We start from the raw sequence: 24,635 nt of genomic DNA on the forward strand, positions 1-24,635 counted from the left end.
TATAGCCTTTCCCTCTACAGTGGTACTTCGGGTTAAGAACTTAATTCGTTCTGGAGGTCTGTTCTTAACCTGAAACTGTTCTTAACCTGAAGCACCACTTTAGCTAATGGGGCCTCCTGCTGCCACTGCGCCGCTGCTGTGCGATTTCTGTTCTCATCCTGAAGCAAAGTTCTTAACTCGAGGTACTATTTCTGGGTTAGCGGAATCTGTAACCTGAAGCTTCTGTAACCTGAAGTGTCTGTAACGTGAGGTACCACTGTATAGTCACAAATGTTATATTTCTGCTTAAATATTTCTGTTTAATTCTATAGCTTCAGCAATGCATCTAAATGAGATATGCACATGTTATGCCAATCTGGGTTCTTTTAGGGAGTTAAGCATTTCCTCTCCTCTTTTTTGGAGGGGAGGGGGCAACCCAACAAATGAGAAAAGTCATCTCTCTCTCTCTCTGGTCTCCATCTACCTGACTTGGAGGAGGGGCTCCAATTGGGACTGTAAAGTTCCACCAGGCTAATTCAGTAGGAGCAATCTCCAGACAGCTACGTCCAAAGCTGTTTAGGGCTTTATAGACAATGACCAGCATTGGAAACAGGTGGTAACCATTGTATCTGTTTATGTACTGGTGAGATATATTCTCTAAAGCCAGCCCCAATGAGTAACCTAGCAGCAGCATTTTGTTCTAACCAAAGATTAGGGATGGGTGATATCTGGTTTTCAACATCGTGACACATCACCAGCTAAATGTTTTAATATACCTATATATCACAATGTCTGAAATAATGATGGAGCTCGGTAGAGGCATTGGCTGGCTTCACGGTTTTCCCCACATTGTGAGTTTTGCATAGCACACACACAGAGAGAAACAATATATTGCTATATCGCCCAGCCCTACTGAAGACCCTGTTAATTCTTCAGTGCACTATATCCTAAATAGCTGAATAGACCATGAATTTTACACAACTTTCCCTTCCCTTAGCTTTGATTAGCTAAATGCACAGCATACAGTGACATTTTCAGACCTTCGGTCGTGTCTCCACAAAATCAACCACACCAAATCCTCTGCTTGCACCCACAGCTTTCTGTTTCAACTTCTACCAGTTCTCAGGCAAACCTTTTCAGCCTAGGAGTTCACACATTTTCTCTATGAACCCTGCCCTGCTACACGACACCAGTGCTCATCAGCATACCGCCAGTGCTGTGAATATTTCAGGAAAAAAATAAAATCTTGATCCAAAACAGGGCCTTTGGAGTGACTTGCCAGTTATTTTATTCCCATGGCGCCAGCAGCCAAGTTCCATTTCAAAAATAACCCAGAGTTTCAAAATAAAACCTGGAAATCCGTCAGAATGCTTATATTAATGCATTAATAATGAGATACTTGTGGTTTTCTGCTGGTACATTCGTCACCAATGACAAATGTGAGAAAGGTCAGACAGAAAGATGCCCTTGATTCCAGAACAAGAAGATAGTGGGAGCTCAGTGTGCAAGAGAATGCAGTGCTCTTGTCAACACAACAGGTCAAAGGACAGGCCAGGAGGGCAGACACTGGGAGTTTTTTTTTTTTTAAAAAAAACCACCAATATCCTGCTATTTGTTTTCTTCCCTCTCCCCATGTATAATTTACTAAGACATCTCTGCCTCCAGCTATGTTCCTTCCTCTGCAAAATTTAAGCCATTGATTTTCAATAAGCTTGGGAAGCAAAGAATTTGTATTTTTGTTCTTTCCCGTACAAATTGTGACATCGGATGTACCGACCTTTTCAGCAAGGGCAATTCAGGCAAGGAATATGAAAAAATGGAAAACCAGCTCAGGACCATTTGCATGGAAAGAAGGCAGTTTGTCTAATTATTAAGAGTCTCTAGATTTGTTTAGCGGACATGGAAGCTGCATTCTAAAGTGTGTGTGCGCATTCCTGATCATGTAATTTTTCTTAAGCAGAAAAATCCGAGAAAAATCCGAGTAGTCGACTAAATAATTGTGCAAGCATAATGACTTGCCCTTGTGCAATGGGACCTCACCACTCTCCTCCTCCCCACTCCTAAATCTGTTCTAACGCGTGACGTGTGAGCCGCGAGGTGGGGAGTCCCCACTGCACAAGTGGAAGTCATTCTGCTTGCACAATCATTTAGTTGAATAAAGCCCAAAGTTTGCTTTATTTGCACACTGTTATGATGTGAATTGAGGTAAGAATGGAAGTCAGGAGCTTTTGAGTCTGGCCTACAGAAATGATATACCCAATTGTAGAGAGACATGTGTTTGGACCAACCCTAAGAACACCATTTAAGAGTGCCATGAGGGATCCAACCAAGAGTCCATTTAGTCTAGTATACCATGGACAAATAGATGCTTCTAGAAAGCTTTGAAGCTTATCACAGAGGCCAAAGCCTTCCTGTTTGGGTCTCCTTACTTATAATGGCCATCCCCTCATGAATCTAACTCCCTTTGAAGCCACCCAAGCCAATGGCCAGCATCACCACACACAGGGACAGTGATCTGCACAGCTTTAGTACGCATTGTGTGAAGTATTTTCTTGTGTCCAGATTCTACTGCCAATCAATTTCACTGCTGCTGCACATGAAATTGCCATTGAGCTGTCAACTTCAACCCCCAGATCTGTTTGCTGAATAGTTTCAGGTCCCTCCAGGCTAATGCCTCTCCACTGCATCATCACAGATCTACAGCAGGAATTGGGAACCTGTGTGCTCCACATGTTCACAGAATCAGAGTTGGAAGTGTCATTTAGTCCAACCCCCTGCAATGCAGGGCTTCAGCTCCCACCTGCTCCATCCAGCAGGGCTAATGTTCCAGGATGATGGAAGTTGTAGTAGTCCAACAACATCTGGAGGGCCACACATTCCCCTTTGTGGATCTACAGGCTATCCTGGTGAGCCTTCCCTTAAACAGGCTGTAGGTACAATTACAGTGGTACCTCGGGTTACAGATGCTTCAGGTTACAGACTCCGCTAACCCAGAAATAGTACCTCGGGTTAAGAACTTTGCTTCAGGATGAGAACAGAAATTGCATGGCAGCAGCAGGCAACCCCATTAGCTAAAGTGGTACCTCAGGTTAAGAACAGTTTCATGTTAAGAATGGACCTCCAGAACGAATTAAGTTCTTAACCCGAGGTACCACTGTACTGCCCATCCTTACAGATACCCCCCAACCTACTATTAACCAGGAGTAATAGACCGCATAGAGGATACAAGCCTAGGAACTTTCTCCTGCAACAAACCCTGGTGCTAGTTCTGCCCCCACAACTAGTAAGAAAAACACTGCAACAGAACCTAATGACATCAGCCTAACATCAAGGACTTATCCCACTGCAGAGTAAACATAATAAATGGGCATTAGAAATGATAACTGGTGAGGGGACATTTCAGTCTCTCAATACATTCTGGCTATGCTCATACTTTATCTCCCTCCCCCCTCAAAAAAGAATGGGGCACCAAAAGGAAACCCCAGTGGGAAACTGTTAAATTGGAATAATTTGCAGAATTTGGCATTGTTGGGTTTAGTATCGGCTGGGAGTGCCTAGCTCACTGCAAAAATGCATTCATTATGTACGCTGTTCATCTTGGTTTGCCAATTCATTAACAGTTGGGAAAAGCCAACACCCAGTTGGATGAAAAGATTGACTCCTTTTGTTATGCGACTGAATCTAATTTTCATGTGGGCTCTGCATGTGACACACATCTCGCCTGCATGGCTGGCTCTTCCGGCTTTACTTTACAATAACAAGTCTTCTCACAGCCCAGCCATATATGTGTGACTGCATTTGGGGGGGGAGGGGAGGGAGGATAATGTTTCAGGTATTAGTTATACTGCTGAAGCTATCTGCTGCTATTGAATTGCATGTGGTTTGTGTAAATGTGTTCTTAATATACAGTACTGAATAATATCCAACCCTGCCGTTCTGCCTGCGCAACAGACTTCCACTTGTGCAACAGAACTTCCCTTTCCTCTTCTCCCCCACCCACGAAGCCCTCCCTACACCCTCTAAATAGTCACAGATGGTTAAAGGACCCTCTGGATCAGAATTTGCAGATGAAGGGAAGTCCCTTGCACCATTGTAGCTTTACATATGCTTATGTTCTTAGATATATAGTAAGTCACTGGGAGACCTTTCTGTGTAAGAAGTAACTAACAAGTTCAAATAAAATCATCATCTGATGAAGCAGAGTTTGGCCCATAAAGGCTTGTGCCAAAATTAGTATGCCACTAAACTCTTGCTGTTATTGTTTGAGGTTGATGTGATCCGATTCATACATGCAAGTTATAACTGATGCAGATAAAAATTAGCCTGTGTGCAACCCAGAACTTGGTTAAGTCCACCCAATCTACTATATATGTGTATTAGAGGAATATCTGTCAAATACGAGATAGGGGCGCCAACATTTCCCTGCCTTTTGGCAGATTCGAGACTCACAGGTAACATTGCTCAGGTAAGTTTGCCCAGCACAGAGACCTTCCGTGTCCCCTGCAAATGTTGCTGTATCCCTAAGTGTACATATCCCTCCACCAGCATGGGATGGTGGGAGTTGTAGTCCAGTGACATGTAGGGAGCCATAGGATCCTCATCTCTGATATAGAGGCAGTGTTGGAAAACTTTCCCTAGTGAATATTAGTTTTGCATGCAGTTGTTTAGTTTTGCATGCAGTTGTTAAAGGCTGTCTTTTCTGTGAACTGCTCTGAGACCTCCGGGTATAGGGCAGTATACTACTACTAATAATAACAATAATAATGTAGCCTGCCAAGAAAAAAAAACTGTATACCTGAAGGAGCATCTCTACCCCCGTCATTCAACCCGGACACTGAGATCCAACGCCGAGGGCCTTCTGGCGGTTCCCTCATTGCAAGGAGGGAACCAGACAGAGGGCCTTCTCGGTAGTGGCACCCGCACTGTGGAACACCCTCCCTTCAGACGTGAAGGAAATAAGCAGCTATCCTATCTTTAAAAGACATCTGAAGGCAGCCCTGTTTAGGGAAGTTTTTAATATTTAATGCTGCATTGTTTTTAACACTTGATTGGGAGTTGCCCAGAGTGGCTGGGGAAACTCAGCCAGATGGGCGGGGTATAAATTATTATTATTATTATTATTATTATTATTATTATTATTATTATTATTATTAAACTGGTAGTCCTGTTCGCTCAGCCCATACAAAGCACACAGTCACATAGACAAAACCCTGGTATGCCCACAACACAATGCAAGGTATACTTTACTGAGAATAGAAATGTACTCAGTTCAGTGGAGTTTACTTCCAAACAAGTGTGCACCAGATTGTTGCCTTAGTGACAGTGGGTGGAAATAAATAGTGGAGGAAACTCCATAAAATTTCTGTACCAAACTACTATTAGAGGAGCAGAATCAGGAATAAGCGGTAGCAACTTTACCAGAAATTCTAGATTCCTCCCAAGAACTGTCATCTGCGGTTCCTGTTCTGCTTCTGATACTTGCAGGAAGGGAGCCCTGGTTATTGGACAGTGACTCCAGAGGTCCCGGCTGTTAGCAATGAGCAGCAGCTGGAAAGTGGGGGCAAGAATGGTGGAAGAGTACCTAAAACGTTGTCTCGCTCATCATATCCTGCCACTGATAGCACCAGCTCCTCAAAGTGGCCCAAACGAACGCTGTACATTTTAATGAAATGCTTTTAATCATGCTGAATATCTAGAGGTAGATCTCCCAGCAGTCATCAGAATACTGGCTGCAATTTGCTGTTCACTTGGGTTGTCCTCCACCTGCACCTGTCAGGTTCAGTAATTGGCTTTAATTAAAATCACAGAATTAAACAGCAGAATTAAACTGACCATGTAAAGCTATGTATGGCAAGCGCAACTCATCCTAGGAAGGGAAATGCATAACACGGAGCTGGACCAGGAAGCTGCAAACATCACCCCTCCTCCTCGTCTCTCCACTACACACAATGCTTAAAGATAATCAATAAGCTCCACTGGAAGGTGAAAAGCAAGTCATCAATACAATCTATCCATTCAACTGCACAGTCACACCCTCCATAGTCTCCGCCGCTACCCCTTCCTACTAGGCAAATAAGTTATGGGACGCGGGTGGTGATGTGGGTTAAACCACAGAGCCTAGGACTTGCCGATCAAAAGGTCAGCAGTTCAAATCCCCGCAACAGGGTGAGCTCCCGTTGCTCGGTCCCTGCTCCTGCCAACCTAGCAGTTCAAAAGCACGTCAAAGTGCAAGTAGATAAAAAGGTACCGCTCTGGCGGGAAGGTAAACGGCGTTTCTGTGCGCTGCTCTTAGTCATGCTGGCCACATGACCCGGAAGCTGTACACCGGCTCCCTTGGCCAATAAAGCAAGATGAGCACCGCAACCCCAGAGTCGGCCACGACTGGACCTAATGGTCAGGGGTCCCTTTACCTTTAGACAAATAATAAGTTGCAGAAGAAGGGAAGGTAAGGTTTCCCCTCCTTCCCGTTTTGTGGGCTGAATTGTGAGCAAGGGGAGAAATCCTATACGGAGCTTCCGCCTGGTTCAAGGAACCACGAGCCGCCCCCGTGAGAATATCCGCTCCCTTGACTTCAGGACACATTTTTTTAGTTTCTGCAGGGGCGCTTCAAGAAGCGCCGGCCCTCCCTGCGCGCAAGCGTGCGCAGCCGGGCTGGCAACCACGCTACTTTCTCCGGCCTTAAAACGGCTCCCGAGCGGCCTCCTACCGTGGAGAACGCGGGGGAAGAGCGGGGCTGCTCACCAACCTTCCTCTGGAGCGAGCGAGCGGGTGGCGGAGAGGAGAGCTCGAGGCCACGTCCCCTGCGCAGCAGCAGCAGCTGAATGAACCAGAGAGGCGCTTTTCGCCCTGCCTGAACTGGCAGGAGCATTTGCCTCTCCAGCGGGTACAGACGTCAGCCTCGTGCGCTGCTTGTGCGCTTTGGAGAGGCTCTTCGGTCACAGCCCGGCGAGGAGGACCAGGGAGCCCCTCGCCTCAGTGGGGTGTTTCCAGGAGAAAACAAACCAAGCTCTCTCTTTTTTAATGATCCCAGCACCAAAGGCATCAAGACCAGGCCTGTGCAGAGCTTGTGCGAGGCCCCGGGCGGGAGTCTTGGGAGAAGGAAGTTACAAACTAAAAAAAAAAGGAGCTGGCAAGGTTACATAAGACGGCAAGGTAGCTCGGATAAAGCAGTTCATTGCAACATCTCCCATGCAGCGTATTTTGCGAAGCTACTACAGTGGTACCTCAGGTTACAGATGCTTCAGGTTACAGACGCTTCAGGTTACAGACTCTGCTAACCCAGAAATATTACCTTGGGTTAAGAACTTTGCTTCAGGATGAGAACAGAAATCGTGCGGCGGCAGCAGGAGGCCCCATTAGCTAAAGTGGTACCTCAGGTTAAGAACAGTTTCAGGTTAAGAATGCACCTCCAGAATGAATTAAGTTCTTAATCCGAGGTACCACTGTTCAGTGTTTCCCAACCTTGGGTCTCCAGTTGTTTTTAGACTACAATTCCCATCATACCTGACCACTGGTCTTGCTAGCTAGGGATGATGGGAGTTGTAGTGCAAAAACAGCTGGAGACCGAAGGTTGGGAAACACTAATCAGTAGCTTTGGTCACACCGGCCAACTAGTCATCCAAAGAAAAGGTTGAATTGCTTAGGACTAGAAATAGAAGCAGGTAAAGAACAATATGTGGGCTGAAGTACATACATTTGGCATTCAGTGGCCATCTCCCGCTCATCCTTGCGCCAAGTCCTGCTGGTGCAACACTGGCACCAAACATGTGGCTCTGACAGACTCGCAGGCCATGAGATGCGCCACTGCGGTGGTTGCATGTAATCTGATCTGAAACTACATGCTAGGCATAGGGGTAGCGGGGGGGGGCAGCTGCCTCCCTAAATCAAGTACATCAATAATACTTAACTGAGGTTCTGCCCCCCCCTAAGAAGGAGATTCACCCACCCCGCCCCCCAGTATGAAGCCTGCCCTCCCAACATCATTTCTGGCTATGCACATCAAGGCAGCTGAGTGCGCTTGGGCTTTGGGGCTTCCCCATGGCATTGGCCACTATGGGAACAGGGTGCAAGACTACAGTAGATGGGACATTGGCAGGATCCTCTTATGTTCAAGCCTGAGTTCCTATTACTCGCAATTTATAAAGATGTCACAGAACATCTGTCCGTAAGGCGATAAAGTACAGAGATGATTGAATGACTCACTGTCACTCACAAAACACATTCTCAGTTCTTAGTGACTGTAATATGTTCACATCTATTCGCTTCTGTTTCTTTCCCTTTGGGTCTGGTGACAGAGCTTTCATTTGCAGTAATAATAGAAAAAAACTGCCCTTGTGTTGGGCTCATTGAGGGACCCTAGAAAACATATCTGTCAATTCTTTCCTCCACCTCACACTTCTTCCTTGCACTCTCCTTTGGTACCTTTGATTTTACGTCCCTGTCTCATTGAGAGGAGAGTCATAATCTGGCCATCTGCCATTTTTGTTGTTGTATTTCTTTTTGTTTACAAACTTCTCTCTTTTCTTTTGAATGGTGGAAAACATAACTAAATTTGATGGTCGCAGAGACAGTGTTACATTCAGCTCTTTAAAACAATCTAGCTCACTGATGATCATTTTTGTTTTTTGTTTTCAAAGCATCACACAAAAGGTTTGTTTTAGTGAACTTCACTTCTCTTTCCCTAGTCAACTGCCAGGCAGAGACTCCTTGTGTGGCTTTGCCAAATAATATATGCTACAAACCTACAAGCTTTCAGACGTAGGTATGTTGATATTGGGCAAGCTTAAAACTAAAAAAGAATTATGTGCGCACATATAAAGTCACAAAGGAGGTTAGGATTTTGCTTCCATGCAGCATCTGCTTATCTGTAAAAAGGGGACATTGCAAATGCTTTCCCTAGATTTCTTCCCCACCCCCCTAGATTTCTTCCAGTAAAGTCATCAAAGAATGTAGTTATACCTGTCTTGGAATACAAACTTGCCCTATTTGTAATATTCAGCAGCCTCACCAGTTGAGGAGCATTTCCTACAAAGAAGTTATTCATCTTAGATTGTACACTGAATGCCTCCCCCTCCCCCTAGTCCATTAAATGCCGGGTCACCTGGGAAAGCAAATTTTCTAGGACACCTTTGTCCTTAGTATGGATGCCAGGTACCCTGGGAAATAATGTTTCCCAGAATCCTTGGCACATGAGACAGAGCATTCAAAGCACTAGGAAGGGGAGTTTAGGCCTCCATTGAGACTTCTCAGTTGCTGCTGCTATCACAAAGTGCAGAAGGCCAGAGAAACAGCAGAGCTGAGGGAAGCAATTGTACACTATTGGGAAAGTCAACAATATTCAAATTTGGGGATTAGTTTCAGGGGTGGCCGTTTTGTCATCTTTAAAGAAAACCTCTCAATTTGCTGGTCCCAATCCCAAATCAAGCTGATGGATTTGCTTCTGTATTTGACAATAGGCAGAAAGACTGGATTCAGCTTATAATGGCTTTTGTAACAGTGTATTTCCCCTCCACATTTCACCCTTGAGGGGGAGGTGAATGGGAATTTCCTTCCCTTAATGTATCGGACAGTTCATTTTTTTTTTTTTAATAAATTTTTATTAGGGGTTTTTACAAAATAAAGTACAAAGATAAACAACCTTTCTTTTATCTCAGCAGAGTTTCATAACTTCTTTGGACTTCCTCACATCTCCCGCTGCCATTTTCATCATCATAAATTTTTCCCAGCAATTTATCATCTAATTTGCAAATTTTATAACCACTTATTTAAATATAATCCTCTGTAAATTAATTTCTCTTAATCTCACTTTACATCCCATTTCGATCCGATTTTGTGGTGGCCAATTATTTATGATCAAACATCCTACTTAACTTTCCACCAAGTCACAATATTTTTGTAAATAAGTCTTAAATTTCCTCCAATCTTCTTCAACCCTCTCTTCTCCCAGGTCTCGAATTCTGCCAGTCATCTCAGCCAGTTGCATATAGTCCATCAGCTGCATCTGCCATTCTTCCAGAGTGGGTAGATCTTGAGTTTTCCACTTCTTGGCGATAAGTATCCTTGCTGCTGCTGTTGCGTACAAAAAGAATGTTCGGTCCTTCTTTGGCACCATCTGGCCGACAATGCCCAGGAGGAAGGCCTCTGGTTTCTTAAGGAAGGTATACTTAAATACCTTTTTCAGCTCATTATATATCATTTCCCAGAAGACCTTCACCCTGGGACAAGTCCACCAGAGGTGAAAGAATGTTCCTTCATTTTCCTTACATTTCCAACATTTGTTGTCTGGCACATGGCATATTTTGGCTAGTTTAACTGGGGTCATGTACCACCTATATATCATTTTCATTACATTTTCCTTCAGAGCATTACATGCCGTGAAGTTCATCCCCGTGGTCCACAACCTTTCCCAATCCTCAAACATAATATTATGCCCAATATCCTGTGCCCACTTTATCATGGCCGACTTAACCATTTCATCTTGTGTATTCCATTTCAACAGCAAGTTATACATTCTTGAGAGTACTTTAGTCTTAGGTTCTAACAATTCTGTTTCCAACTTCGATTTCTCCACCTGGAATCCTAACTTTTTATCCTTTTTAAAAATGTATCGGACAGTTCAGAAGCGATAAAGTTCTGGGCACCTCATGATGTCCACTTTTGTTATTTGTTTATTTAGCTGGCGGTAGTCCAGACAGCTGAGTCGCTTCCCAAGACACCTGGATTCTGGAAATGGTATCATGTACCGGTACATGTTTTGTAGTGTTTAACTCGTTAGGCTTGGGGCCTCCTGGCACTCAAAATAGAAATAATTAACTTAAAATACTAAATCTCTGGCATAATAATTTGCTAGTAAATCATTTACTACTTGGGGGATTAGAACATGGAGCAGAGAAAAGAAAAAGGAACCAAAACGGATGTTGGAATATACACAAAGCTGCCAGGTTCAATATCTGCAGATAAGCTTAAAAAATACAATACCCAAATCTGACCCCCTTCAGAAATTTTGGACTCCCATCAGCACCACTGCTGTAGTCCCAAACATCTGGAGGGCACCAAGATGGGGTCACTTGAATTAATGTAGGACTGGAAGGTTCACAGTAGCACCATTTTGAACTTGTTTTGGCTTGCTTTTTATGCAGGCAAATTTTCCTACTCTGCCACCACCATTCCTTTGAATTTCTGTGTCATTTCTTTTGGAGCACCACATTTTTCCAAAAGTGAAAGAAAAGAAAGCTTCTGCTTAGGAAAGGCTCCTAAAACTCAGTCCTCATGAACTGCTCCACCCAGATTTAGACTTTAACTGATATGTATTTATCCTGAAAAACTTAATGAAATTACCAGAAGACTTCCTTGGTATGTCTGTCAGGGACATTAAGACGCACTCACCCGTTTTCCTCCCCAGATGTTGGTCTCTTGTGTGTCTTTCATACACCAGCAGGTGTATTGCGATACAGTCAGCACCATAATAAATTCAGTGAACCATTCAGATTAAGGTTCCCTCTGATTCAGTGACTCAACCTTTGCAGTTTCAGTGTAGGAAAATGGGAAGTATTAAGAAACTGTGCTGACACTGCACTTCAGTTTCTGAAAAGTGGTGCAGTTCCTAGTCACTAAAGCAGGTGTAAGCACTCTTACACCACTTTAGCAGCCATGGCTTCCCCCAAAGAATCATGGAAACTATAGTCACTAGGATTCTTTTAAGGGGAATGGCAGTTGATAAAGTAGTGTAAGTGTCACCTAGAAGTTGTTGGACTACAACTCTAATCACCCCTGATCTTTGGCCATGTTGGCTGGGGCTGATGGGAATTGGAGTTCAACCACATCCAGAAGAGCCACAGGCCATAACAGTATGCCAGAGAAGAGCAGCTTTGGTGATTCACATTTCTTAGAGCACAATTTTCCTGAACCCCTGGCCTACCTGGCAGTAAGTCAGGATGCCAAGTCCAAAATTTGAGGTCAGTCCACACAAGTGAAGTCCAAAGGTTCAGGGTAAATTCAAGTCTGAAGTCCAGCAGTCAGGATACAGTCCAGAATCAAACCCAAAGTACAGTCCTGTGGAGGTCGAGGAGCATCCAACTCAGTGGTGTAGCGTGGGGGGCGCAGGGAGGGCCAGCCGCACCGGGCGCAACATCTGGGGGGGGCGCTCACACTCGCAGCTCTCTGCCCCTACCTGGCTCACTCACTCTCTCTCACTGCAGTGCTGGCTGTGCGAATCCGATCTGAGTCGCCGGGTCGCCACCCACTGTGGAGGGGGTGGGTGCCAGGCGTGCGGTGCGGAGAGAGAGCGAGGGACTATCTGGGGGAGGGACAGTGCAGCGGCCGCCCAGCGCAGCGCTGAGCGCAGGAGAGAACCACACCAGACCAGCCCAAGCAGCAGCAAGAAGAAGCTGGCAGCGGCGGCAGGTTAGGGGTTAGGGGGCGCAAATTACTTGCCTTGCCCCGGGTGCTGACAACCCACGCTACGCCACTGATCCAACTCATGGTCCACCAACATGGGCAGTTGAGCAGACACAGCACCTCAGCTCTGCTTCCCTTTTGCACTTTGCATGCTGATTGCAGCATCTGGGCTTCATGAGGCATGTGGCTCTCACCTGTTCTGAGCCTACTCCAGCTGAGGAATCACACACCTCCTTCCAGAGCTAGTGAGCCCCCACCTGGCCAGCTAGAGAGCTGGGCTGTGGGCCCTAGCCTGCCTCAGCTTCCTGGAGCATCCCACCTGCTGCTCCCTAGGTCTCAGAACCCGCCTTGTGGGCCCCTCTGGCTCTGGTGATGGTTCTTGCTGCTCTGGTTTCTGTGTGCTGACCCCCATCATCCTCCGTCACCCTGTGAGTACTTCATATACCAACCTCTCCTTCCCCATCCCTTGCTTGCCCCAGTGTGTCCCAGTCCTGGCTACACCCCTCACTGGGACCCTCTGCCTCCTCCCTGTTGTCCTGCCAGTTCATGACAGCAATTGTATTTCAATGTCTGTTGTTTGCATTTAGGACATCATAATCTTCCACTCCTTTGTCCTGTCAGTGCCTCTGTGAAGTAGGTTAATATTATTCCTGCTTTACAAACTGGAAACAGAGACCCTGTTAAGCTAGTAACGGTTTTTCTATTAGTTCTGAACTAAGTGGTTATTTTTATTTTTTAAATTATTATTATCTAGCTTTATCTAGCTTTCCAGTTGAGCTGCCCATTGCTTCACGTTCAAATGGAAGGTGCAACAAATCTTCCGTTAAGGAAACTCACACCATTCCTTTGTGCAAGCTCTTAATTTCACAGGTTTGTTCCTGTGTACAAAATTACCTGCCCTGGAAAGAATAAAAGGGAGTTTGAATGTTTCAAGTCACTGGAAGTCCAGATAAAACAGGGATTCATCTCAGTGTCTCTAGTGAGCTTGCATAGCAGATGAGATCGTTCATCTCTCCATGCAATGACTCTTCTGCCTACCGTATCAGCAATTTTTTAAAAATGCAACAACAAGGTAGGGCTTTATGTTGCATCAGTGAAATCCTATTGTCTTGGGTGCTGTTATTCGGAGGCAGGAGTTGCTGCTTTTCCTCCAAATTCTTTGCATTGTTCATTTCACTTTCCATCAATTAAATATGAAAACCTCCACAGAGGCAGGAAGGATGAGGAACTTAAGACATATGAGATAGCTTAAGCGATGTCATGTTTGCTGGGTTTTAGGGGCAAGGGAGCGATGAGGGAGAATCACCAGATGTTCAGATATCACAGTGATAGGTTTCAGGAATAAATTCTACAGCTGCAGACCAGCTGCCAAGAACAATCTATGCCACACAGTTGTGCTATTCTCTCTTGTACTTGACAGTTCCATGGTTCTTTAGAGCATTGAAGCTGTAGCATGCTATGAACATTTGAGAAGGCATTTGTGTCAGGAAAGCCCAAGCTGTTGTTCAGAATTCCAGTTGGGAACTCGCCCGTGCTGCAAGTAGTGGAGCAGTGTGCAGTCAACAGCCTCAACTAATGAGTCCTTTGGCCGGTGATGTTCCTCCAAGAAAAAGGTGATAGAAGAACTGTTTTGTTAAAAATGCAGAAGAGAAACACATTCAGTGCTAGACATTCTTTTAGACAATGCAGTTGGACCAGTGTTAGAGTGGTAAATTTTGAAGCGCATCTTGACAGCCCTATAGCCACAACTCCCAAGGAGAGTGCAAAAATACAAGGAGCCCTATTGATCCATTTTGTGTAAGGGTCAAATGACAGCCATGGATTAGTAAACTACTCTTTCTCTATGCTAATGAGAATGTTAGAAGAGGCTGGTGGATCAGTCCAATGACCCATTTAGTCCAGCATCCTGTTCTCACAGTGGCCAATCAGATGCCTACAGGAAGTCCACAAGCAGGACATGAGCTCAACAGCGCTCTTCCCCCCTGTGATTCACTGTAAGTGATATGCAGAGGCATAAAGTCTCTTGATTCTGGAATCAAAACATTGCCATCGTAACTAGCAGACACTGATGGTTTTATCCTCCTTAGATTTGTCTAATCTTTTAAAACCATCCAAGTTGGTGGCCAAGTCGATGTCCCAAATATTTTGAGAGAAGGAGAATAACTTTTCTCTACACCATGTATGTTGTGGGTAACTTCAGACACCTTTGTCATGTCTCCCATTACTTGCCTTGTTTTCTAAACCAAGAGGTCCCAAATGTTGTAACCTTTCCTAATTTCTCCACCCCCTTGATTGTTTTGTTTGCAAAACAACAGTAAAACTGGAAAGCCTCATCCTCTCAGTCACTTGCTGGAGCAAGGAGAGTCCATAACCTATCCTCTACTTCCATCCTCTGCATCCACCGTCTGGGGGACCAAACCAGGGCCGGACCAAAATACTTTGGCATCTTAGGCAAACCACAGTAAGGTTGTCCCCTCCCTGCCAAGAAGGGGAAGTAAAGATCTATATCAGGAACAAGGCAGGGATGAAGATTCATTGGAGGTTTTTGAGCAGAGATTGAGTGGACATCTGTCAAAAATACTTCAGCCATGGATACTACATGTGTAGGGAGAGAATTACCTTTAAAATTAAGAGAAGTATGAATTTCTAGGGTGTTCCATTTTGCATATTGAATTGGGCAGGCTTGCTGTCAAACGCAAACAGAATCCAAACTTAGGTTTTGTGCACCAGCTCCTACTTGTGTTACCTCTGAACTCTCCTGCTGCAATAAATCTGCTAAATTCTGACGTGCAGCATCACTTTATGCATTTTTGCAGCTCACAAGGCTACACTTCAGGAATCTGATGTCATGGGAATCCTGTCACAGGATATATTGTGGGAACAAGTCTCTCATGAAGAAAAGATGTGTTGTGCAATGGCTTTACTCAGTAAAGGAAATCCAGGAAAGGATTTCCAAATTTTCTTCCTGGCAGCAGCAAATATCACAACTGCACAACTGGGACAAGAAAGCTACAACTAACCAATTTCCCAATAAACTGGGATGACCTTTTATAGCGGATAAACCAAATTGACTCTTCTGAACTGAATCCATCCTGTATCTGTTCTAACGCACTGTTTTTTGCCCATGAATCCAGGGACCATATTACACACACAAAATGATTTTTAATGATTTTATCTGGCCAAACTTCACTCCAGATTTTCGCATTCCGAATTTTAAGATAACAATGAAATATTGTTATTAGTCAGTCTACAGAGATGGTGTTGGGACTTTGTTCATTGTATTATTTTAAAACCTGAAGGTTGTGTGGGATTCTGTTATTGAAAATGCATCATATTAAAGTGACGGTTGAAAGTAGGCAGATATAAAGAGTGTGCTGTTGATTTTTAAAATTAAGATATTTAATGTCAGGCTACACTATAAAGTTACCTGACCTAGTACTCCAGTACCTTGTGAATTACCATTCTAGAGAAGTTTGCCCAATTCAACCTAGATTCCCTGGATTTTATTCCCTTTAGGAACAAAATAGCATTGGATCAAGCTAAATGCAATCTCCCTAAAACACAGTATAAGGCTGAATCACTCGTCTCCAGAAAAGGAAGAACTGAAGGAAAGGTTATGGAAACTCTAGGGCATGCACATTTAGGGCATGAATGATGCTAAACACATGCCCAGTACCAGTAAGTAAATAGTTCCTGAAGGGAATAGTTTAACAAGTTACTGTCCTTCTTTCACCATCCAGATATCCTTAGTTTCCATCTGGATTGAGAGATATGATCTGCCAAGAGAAGAGAGGCATCTGTTAATCACTAGACTTTTATATAAATATATAATTTGCACCGTATGTTTTTCGCAACAGGCAGGGTTTGGACAACATGGCAAGCTGTGGTTCCTCGAAAAATGGAAGTGACAATTTCCAGAGTCACAGTTATAAGTTGAAGGAAGCTTGTGGAAAAGCTCGGCCTGTTCTTTTTAATGCTAATGTCAGTTATATGGTGACTTTGATTCCTTAAACTGTGACCAAATGTATGTGGTGTTTTGCTGTTCAATGTTGCCGATTTCTCACACCAGATCCAGGAGATCTCCCATGAAAAATAGTTTCCAATTTGAGTCATTAAAAAGTCTAGATAATGATTGCTCTTCTCACTCCTACTCACTTGCACACAACAGAATGGATAACGTCTTCTTGGGCTGGTTACTTCGATTTGACAGGAGTATTTTTCTAACCCTATCCCTATGGTCTTAATAGCTCATGCATAAATAGATACTTTTTAAAAAAGTCTGTTTATACTGAAAACTAAGTTTCTGTAAGAAAGATATTGACATTTTCAATGGAAAGTGTTTTGCTAAGAATTTATGATAAGATCATGGTCCAAATTAACAAGTATGTACCACTTCCGGAGGCGGCGCAAATGGCAATGGCGGTCCTCCTTGCGATGTGAGGAGGAAGCTCCGCAGAAACGGGTCGTCTGCTACGGCAAAGCGGAGACCCGCACCGAAAAACCGCAGGCAGCAAGAGCCTGGGGACGTGGGACTCGGCGGGTGCCAGAAGCGGCCCTTGAAACGAAGAAGAGACCCCGTAAGGAGCCTCTGAATGTGGAGGGGGTTGCGGCGCTGTGAGTCGATCGCTATTCTGTGGAGTGAAGCCGCGCAGCTGCTGCCGGTGAGCGCTGACCTTTTTTCCTGAAAACATTTGGAACGGAAAAGCAACAACCCGTGAGTAAGGAAGGACCTTTACAATTTGAGTTCAAATTAGTGGAAATTTGGCTAAAAGCGGAGAGATGTGAACAGGAAGTCCGTCTTCCGCTGCTACTTAAACTTCAAAGCAAAAAGATCTGGAGGTGTGGAGCCGCTGAAGAGGCTTTTAAACTAACTGATTTGAGCATTCACTGAAGCTGCTTTTAGGTAAAGTAAGGACTTAACTTATTTATATGATTCACCTTTATTTGGACTGTGTTAATCTTCTTCTTTGGGAACTACAAATTTTGTCTGAGAAGCCCAGGTACTTGGGCTGCCTGAACAACAGAACTGTCAGTTTGCAGATTTGGCTATTTTGTAACTGGACTTGTAACAACCTGAGGGTTTTTGGACTTGCTATTTTGAAACACCAGTTGGCACTTGTCAGAAACAATGTAATGCTGTCAAAACCAACTCTGCTAAATACTAGCTACTGAAGGTCTCTGGACATTAAATTTGATTTTATTGACTTTCTTTGATTTGGCCTCTTCCCTCAAGACATTTTAAGCTCCCTCTAGAGGACTTTGGACTTACAGCAGTGACATTATTCTACTTTCTCTTTCCTTTCCTCCTATTTGACTGTTTGCTTCTGGGCTGTTGCATTCCCATGGGAACAACTCAGTTTGACCTTGACTTCTAGATAAAATTGGAATGAGCGGCACAAGAAAAAGGGGAGCAAGAACTAGACAAACAACTTTAACCTCAGCCTTACAGACACGTAGATCATCTGTACCTACTCTGCCGTTGGCAGGGGAAGAAGAAATTGTGCCTACTCTGCCGTTGGCAGGGGAAGAAGAAACTGAGCAGCTACAGCTGGAAGATATGGCCGCAGGAGCAACTGCTTCAATCTTAGAGAAAATTTATGAAAAATTGGAATCTTTGGATAAGAGAGTGGAATCTTTGGACAAGAAAGCGGATGAACAACAGCCAAAATTGACCAGAACACAGCCTGTCTAAATAAAATAACTGGGCAGGTGGCACAGAATGTACAAGCAATTGGGCAGTTAGCTGAGGCCACTGCAGAAAATCGTAAATTGGCTGAGGCAACTAGCCAAAAAGTTGAAAATTTAGAACAAGAGGTAAAACCATTCTATAAACAAGTTGGAGAGCAACAGATGTATTTGTCCATGATAGAACTGAGAAATCGGGAAAATAACCTAAGGTTAAGGTCAATACCAGTAGTTGAAGAAGGAAATTTAGTAGAGTTCCTGACTAAAGAATTTTCCAAGTTCTGGCCCATACAGGAGGAAAAGGACTTTAAAATTGTGTCGGCTTTCAGACTTGGAAAATTTGCAAAGAAAGACAAGCCCAGAGACTGTTTGATAACTTTGAGGTCGAAGGAGGAAAGGGACAGGATATTGGGCCTACATTACGAAAAGTCACTGGACATTTTGGATAGAAGAGCGGAAATTTACAAGGACATCCCGAAACAACTGTTGGACCTTAGATCCGCCTACCTTGAACTGGTTAGACTGTTAAGGAGTAACTCAATCATCTTTAGGTGGGAATTCCCTCAGGGATTATCCTTCACCTTCAGAGGGAAGAAGGTTAAAATCAAAACACTTGAAGACAGAGATAAATTTCTGATTGCCTACGGAGAGGACCTTCAGAAAGGAATTGAAACACCATTGGGGCCTGGAGCATCTGCTGCACCTCTACCCTTGGAACCTGAAGATCCAGAGAAAAAGGTACCACCCCCAGAGAAATAACAGAATTGTTCAGGATGTCTCTGCAACTGCTGAGCTGGAATATTAATGGGTGCAACTCCCCGGAAAAAAGGAGGAAGATATTTTACATATTGAAAAAAGAACAATTGGACATTATTTGTCTGCAAGAAACACATGTGACTAGGCTCCATAAAAAAGTGCTAATAAATAAAAGATTAGGCCAAGAATTTATCTCTTCGGATCGAGTCAAGAAGAGAGGAGTGGTGATTTATGCAAAGGAGAGCCTGTCACCTAAACTTTTATTTAAAGATGAGCAAGGAAGAATTTTGGCAATTGAGATACAACATCAAGGAGAGAAGTTTTTGATATTAGGAATTTATGCACCAAATGAGGGGAAATCGGAATTTTATAAGAAGTTACATGAGAGCGTCCTGGACTATCTGGACTATGACAACATCATTATGATGGGAGATATGAACGGCGTGGTATCAACCAACATGGATAAGTCACAAAATCAAAATGTGACAAAAGATGGCAGACTACCTAAGACTTTCTTTGAACTGACTGACAATATGGACTTGATTGACATTTGGAGGACAAATAACCCCTTGGGAAGAGAAGGAACATTCTTTTCTGAAGCCCAACTGACATGGACGAGAATCAACCAAATATGGATATCTAGAGGTCTGGCACCGAAGACCAGAAAGGTGGAAATCTGCCCAAAGACCTGCTCCGACCACAATGCAGTAAAGATGGATATGACACTACTACCTACCGGCTCCTTTAGATGGAAGATGAATGACAACTTGTTTAGAGATCAGGAGATTACCAAGAAGGCCCAAAAAGTCCTGAAGGATTACTTTGAGATAAATTTGAACACCACAGTGGAAAAAAGAATTATCTGGGACGCAAGCAAGGCCGTGATGAGGGGGTTCTTGATACAACAGAACGCTGTAAAGAAAAGGACACAAAATGAGAAAAAAGATAAGATATTGGAGAAAATTAAAGAATTTGAGAAGAAGTTAAGATCTAACCCGAAGTCACAGCCGATCCTGAGAGAAATTAAACTCTATCAAGCACAATATTCCAAATTGATAAACCAGGAAATAGAGTGGAAAGTTAAACTAATGAAACAAAGAACATTTGAATCGGCAAATAAATGTGGGAAACTGCTAGCATGGCAGTTGAAGAAGAGACAAAAACTAAATACAGTTACAAATTTAGAGATTGAAGGAAGAAACATTCAGAACCCTACAGATATTAGAAAGTGCTTCCAGAGATATTTTAAAAAACTATACACCCAAGGGCCGCAAGATGAGGCTGAGATAAAACAATTTTTGAAAAAGAATGGACTACCAAAATTGTCACAAGAAAATAGAGTAATCCTGAACTGTAAAATAACACGACAAGAGGTGGAACAAGCCATTCAGAATATGCAATTGGGCAAATCTCCAGGGCCAGATGGGCTTACCTCCAAGTATTATAAGACACTGAAAGACTATCTGATACAACCATTGATGGAGGTTAGCAATGAAATTTTGGAGGGGGGAAAGGCGCCGAAATCGTGGAAAGAAGCGTTTATCACATTGATACCAAAACTAGAAACTGAAAAGACACAACTTAAGAACTACCGCCCCATCTCCCTCCTGAATGTGGATTACAAAATATTTGCAGACATTTTAGCAAGCAGACTTAAAAAAGTTTTAAATGAAGTAATTCATAAGGACCAGGCGGGCTTTCTCCCAGGTAGACATTTGTTTGCCAATACAAGGAACATTATTGATATTTTGGAACTTTTGCAAACAAATATCAATACAAAAGCCGTGCTAATATTTATAGATGCGGAGAAGGCCTTTGATAATATTTCTTGGAAATTTATGAAGAAAAATCTGGAAGGAATGGGAGTGGGACGGGGTTTTGAAAATGGGATAGATGCAATCTATTCAGAACAAAAGGCTAAATTGATAGTTAACAATGTGATTACAGAAGAGTTCAAAATTGAAAAAGGAACACGACAAGGCTGTCCTATTTCCCCATTACTATTTATTTCGGTCCTGGAGGTGCTCTTGAACATGATTAGAGGGGACCGGATGGTGGAAGGAATTCAGGTCGGAGCGAAACAATATAAACTTAAAGCGTTTGCAGATGACCTAGTTTTGACTCTACAGAAGCCAGAATCTAGTACGAAAAAAGTACTACAACTGATTCAAGAGTTTGGTCGGGTGGCGGGATTTAAATTAAACAAGCAGAAAACCAAGGTACTGGGGAAAAATTTGACAGTTACAGAGTCAGAACGGTTTCAGAAAGAGACAGAGTTAAATGTGGTTAAAAAAGTAAAATACCTAGGGGTAAACATAACAGCAAAAAATCTGAGTCTATTTAAGGACAATTATGAGAAATGCTGGTTAGAAATTAAGAGAGACCTAGAAAGTTGGACAAGACTGAAACTTTCCTTGTTAGGCCGAATCGCTGCTGTAAAGATGAATGTATTGCCAAAAATGCTGTTTTTGTTTCAAACATTACAGATTGTGGACAAAACAGAGTGCTTCCGGAAGTGGCAGAGAGACATTTCTAAATTTGTCTGGCAGGGCAAAAAGCCCAGAATTAAGTTTAAGATACTAACTGATGCAAAAGAAAGAGGGGGCTTTGCCCTGCCAGACTTAAGGCTGTATTATGAATCAGCAGCTTTCTGCTGGTTAAAAGACTGGCTGCTTCTTGAGGACACTGATGTATTAGATTTGGAAGGTTTTGACAATGCGTTTGGTTGGCATGCATATTTATGGTACGACAAGGTTAAGATTCATAAGGCTTTCAAGAATCATATTGTCAGAAAAGCAGTGTTTAATGTCTGGACAAAATATAAAGACTTACTGGAAAATAAAACTCCAAGGTGGCTTTCACCTTTGGAAGCTAAGGCCCGGAAAAGGCTCAATATGGAGGCCAAATGGCCAAAGTATTGGGAAATATTAGAAAAAGATGGGGACAATTGGAAATTGCAGAGTCAGGAGAAAATGAAAGACAAAGTCCGAGATTGGTTATACTACGCTCAGATTAAAGAAGTTTTCAAACTTGATAAAAAGTTGGGATTCCAGGTGGAAAAATTGAAGTTAGAAACGGAATTGTTAGAGCCTAAGACTAAGGTACTTTCAAGAATGTATAACTTGCTGTTAAAATGGAACACACAAGATGAAACGGTTAAATCGGTTATGATAAAGTGGGCACAGGACATTGGGTATAATATTATGTTTGAGGACTGTGAAAGGTTGTGGACTACTGGGCTGAATTTCACTGCATGTAATGCTTTGAAAGAAAATGTAATGAAAATGATATATAGATGGTACATGACCCCAGTCAAACTTGCAAAAATATACCACTTGTCTGATAACAAATGTTGGAAATGTAAGGGAAATGAAGGAACGTTCTTTCACCTTTGGTGGACTTGTCCTAGAGTGAAGGCTTTCTGGGAAATGATATATAATGAGCTGAAAAAGGTATTTAAGTATACCTTTCCTAAGAAACCAGAGGCCTTCCTTTTGGGTATTGTCGGCCAAGGGGTGCTAAAGAAGGACCGAACATTTTTTATGTATGCAACAACAGCAGCAAGGATACTCGTAGCTAAGCATTGGAAAACTCAAGATTTACCCACACTGGAAGAATGGCAGATGCAACTGATGGACTATATGGAACTGGCCGAGATGACTGGCAGAATCCGAGACCTGGGAGAGGAGACGGTAGAAGAAGACTGGAAAAAATTCAAGATTTACTTGCAAAAGTATTGTAAATTGTATGAATGTTAAGCAGGATGCTTGATTATAAACAATTTGGCACCATTAAAACAGACGATGTGAACTATGAAGATAAGTTAAATTCAAGAAAAAACAAGTTTTTAGATAATTATTAGGCTAAGTTTAATTTGTTAAGGAGTGAAATAAATGTATCTAAAATTTGAGATATAACATTGGAAAACTAGACAGTAAGGATGGAGACAAGGTGACAAATTGCTGGTTTATTTTTATAACTTGGAACGCAGGAGCGGGAGATGTGAGGAAGTCCAAAGGAGATAAGAAAATATGATATGATATGTAATATTTTTGTTTGCTTATATTGTAATTAAAAAACCTTTAATAAACATTATTTTAAAAAAAACAAATTAACAAGTATGTACAGTTCCAACAGGGGAAATGGCTACCAACTCCTAAAAAGCTATAGTAGAGGTAGGTATATTGAAGTTTATCTAGTTTATCTTGCTAAGTTGCTTTGAGAGCTTTCTGCATAAAGCAACTAACAAATGCCAGAGCTGCCACCTCCTCCTAGCGAATAGGAGGTGCTGCTGGTCTCTTCCCACCAGTGTTCCTGAGGTAGATCTTCACTCCCCACGCCATTTTGTGGTTCGCCTCAGCTGCCAAAATGTTTTGGGCCAACCCTGTCCATAGCTTAGTTGTTTGGTGAAGAATTTCAGTGGTACCTCGCGTTAAGAACTTAATTTGTTCCGGAGGTCCGTTCTTAACCTGAAACTGTTCTTAACCTGAGGTACCACTTTAGCTAATGAGGCCTCCCGCTGCTGTTGCACCACCACCGCGCAATTTCTGTTCTCATCCTGAAGCAAAGTTCTTAACCCGAGGTACTATTTCTGGGTTAGCAGAGTCTGTAACCTGAAGCGTCTGTAACCCGAGGTACCACTGTACTTTCTTTTGTCTGAAGAAAGTGTATCTGAAGAAAAGGTATCTGAAGAAGTGTGCATGCACACGAAAGCTTATACCCAGAACAAACTTAGTTGGTCTTGGTGCTACTGGACAATTTTTTAAAATTGTATTTATTTATTTATTTTGTCTGTCCTGAATTGGTTTGCAATCTGTTTGATTGGATGACATGAGATCTGGTATTGTGACTGACAAGAAAGAAAGAAAATCTTCACAACATGCATAATGGTATAACCTATTATAACCCCCTGCTTTAGTCATCTTTTCAGCTAAAATAAAAACCTTCAAAGGTTTTATTTATAGCTTTTCCCCACAGAGGAATTGTTCCAGCCCCCTGATCATTTTGTTTCCCCTTTTCCTGCAACTTTCCCCAGCTTTACAATATCCTTTTTGAGAACGATCAATTGGAACTGTCCACATTATTCAAAAAGTGAGCACGCCATTGATTTGGAAGCATATGTGTAATAAAATATAGTGTCTACCACAGAAAGTAATAAAACTTGTTTTGTAAAAATACAATGTAAAAATGACCAAGCAGTCCACTGAAAGGCGTGTTCAATATGTGTTACTATCTAAAAACCATCCAACAATATGTTTTTCTGCATCACAGGAAACTGCCTCAATTTAACTGTACTTTGTTCTTTTATTGTATCGCCCACCCACTTTCTATTAAATTACGTAGCTCTGCAACGAATTTGAGAGTAATAAGCAACAGGAGCAGAATGGTTAAATATTAATTTAAGCCTACCAAGAATTATACTTGGAAAGTTAAGTTGTTGTCATTTTGGCAAGAACAATAATTAATCCATGCTCCCTGGAAGATTCAGTGGGTTCATCATCATTTTAATTGTCTCTTGATTCAGCTTCAGTCAGCTTACTTGAATCCAGTACAAAACAATGACTACACTGCAAGATGGGTGGGAAGAACAGAAGGCAACCATGTTTTGTCCTTTCTTCTGACTCAAAGTCACAGCTTGGCCCAAGATCCAAGAAAATTTCCTGAAACTGAATCCAGACAAGACTATTGTATCGCTCAGTACAGTGGAGACCCCACACTCTGTGTATCTTTGCCATCCTGCTGTCTTCACTGGGACAAGAAAGTGTGACACGGTGCTGATGGCTTTCACTGTTTTTATTGATGTGCTTTTATCTTAATAT

At 42.7% G+C, this 24,635-nt stretch overlaps 1 protein-coding gene and 1 long non-coding RNA gene across 3 annotated transcripts in view; one reads left to right on the forward strand and one right to left on the reverse strand.

Moving 5' to 3' along the window:
- Positions 1-7,079, reverse strand: part of CPQ (carboxypeptidase Q) — a 175,488-nt gene extending 168,409 nt beyond the window's left edge. Inside the window, exon 1 of one of the 2 annotated variants that reach the window (XM_083749808.1) lies at positions 6,725-7,079. The gene's annotated coding sequence lies outside the window, so the exon portion shown is untranslated. The remainder of the gene's footprint in view (positions 1-6,724) is intronic. The other variant, XM_083749809.1, reaches the window with a different exon arrangement.
- A 1,228-nt stretch (positions 7,080-8,307) lies between these two features.
- LOC310849565 lies at positions 8,308-16,232 on the forward strand. The gene is made up of 3 exons (XR_014566983.1): positions 8,308-8,736; positions 10,655-10,710; positions 15,892-16,232. It is a non-coding gene; the product is annotated as an uncharacterized lncRNA (long non-coding RNA).
- The last annotated feature ends 8,403 nt before the right edge of the window (positions 16,233-24,635 follow it).

The sequence above is a fragment of the Podarcis gaigeae genome, assembly GCF_964106915.1.
Source record: "Podarcis gaigeae genome assembly, chromosome: 7".
In the NCBI taxonomy this organism is placed as follows: Eukaryota; Metazoa; Chordata; class Lepidosauria; order Squamata; family Lacertidae; genus Podarcis; species Podarcis gaigeae.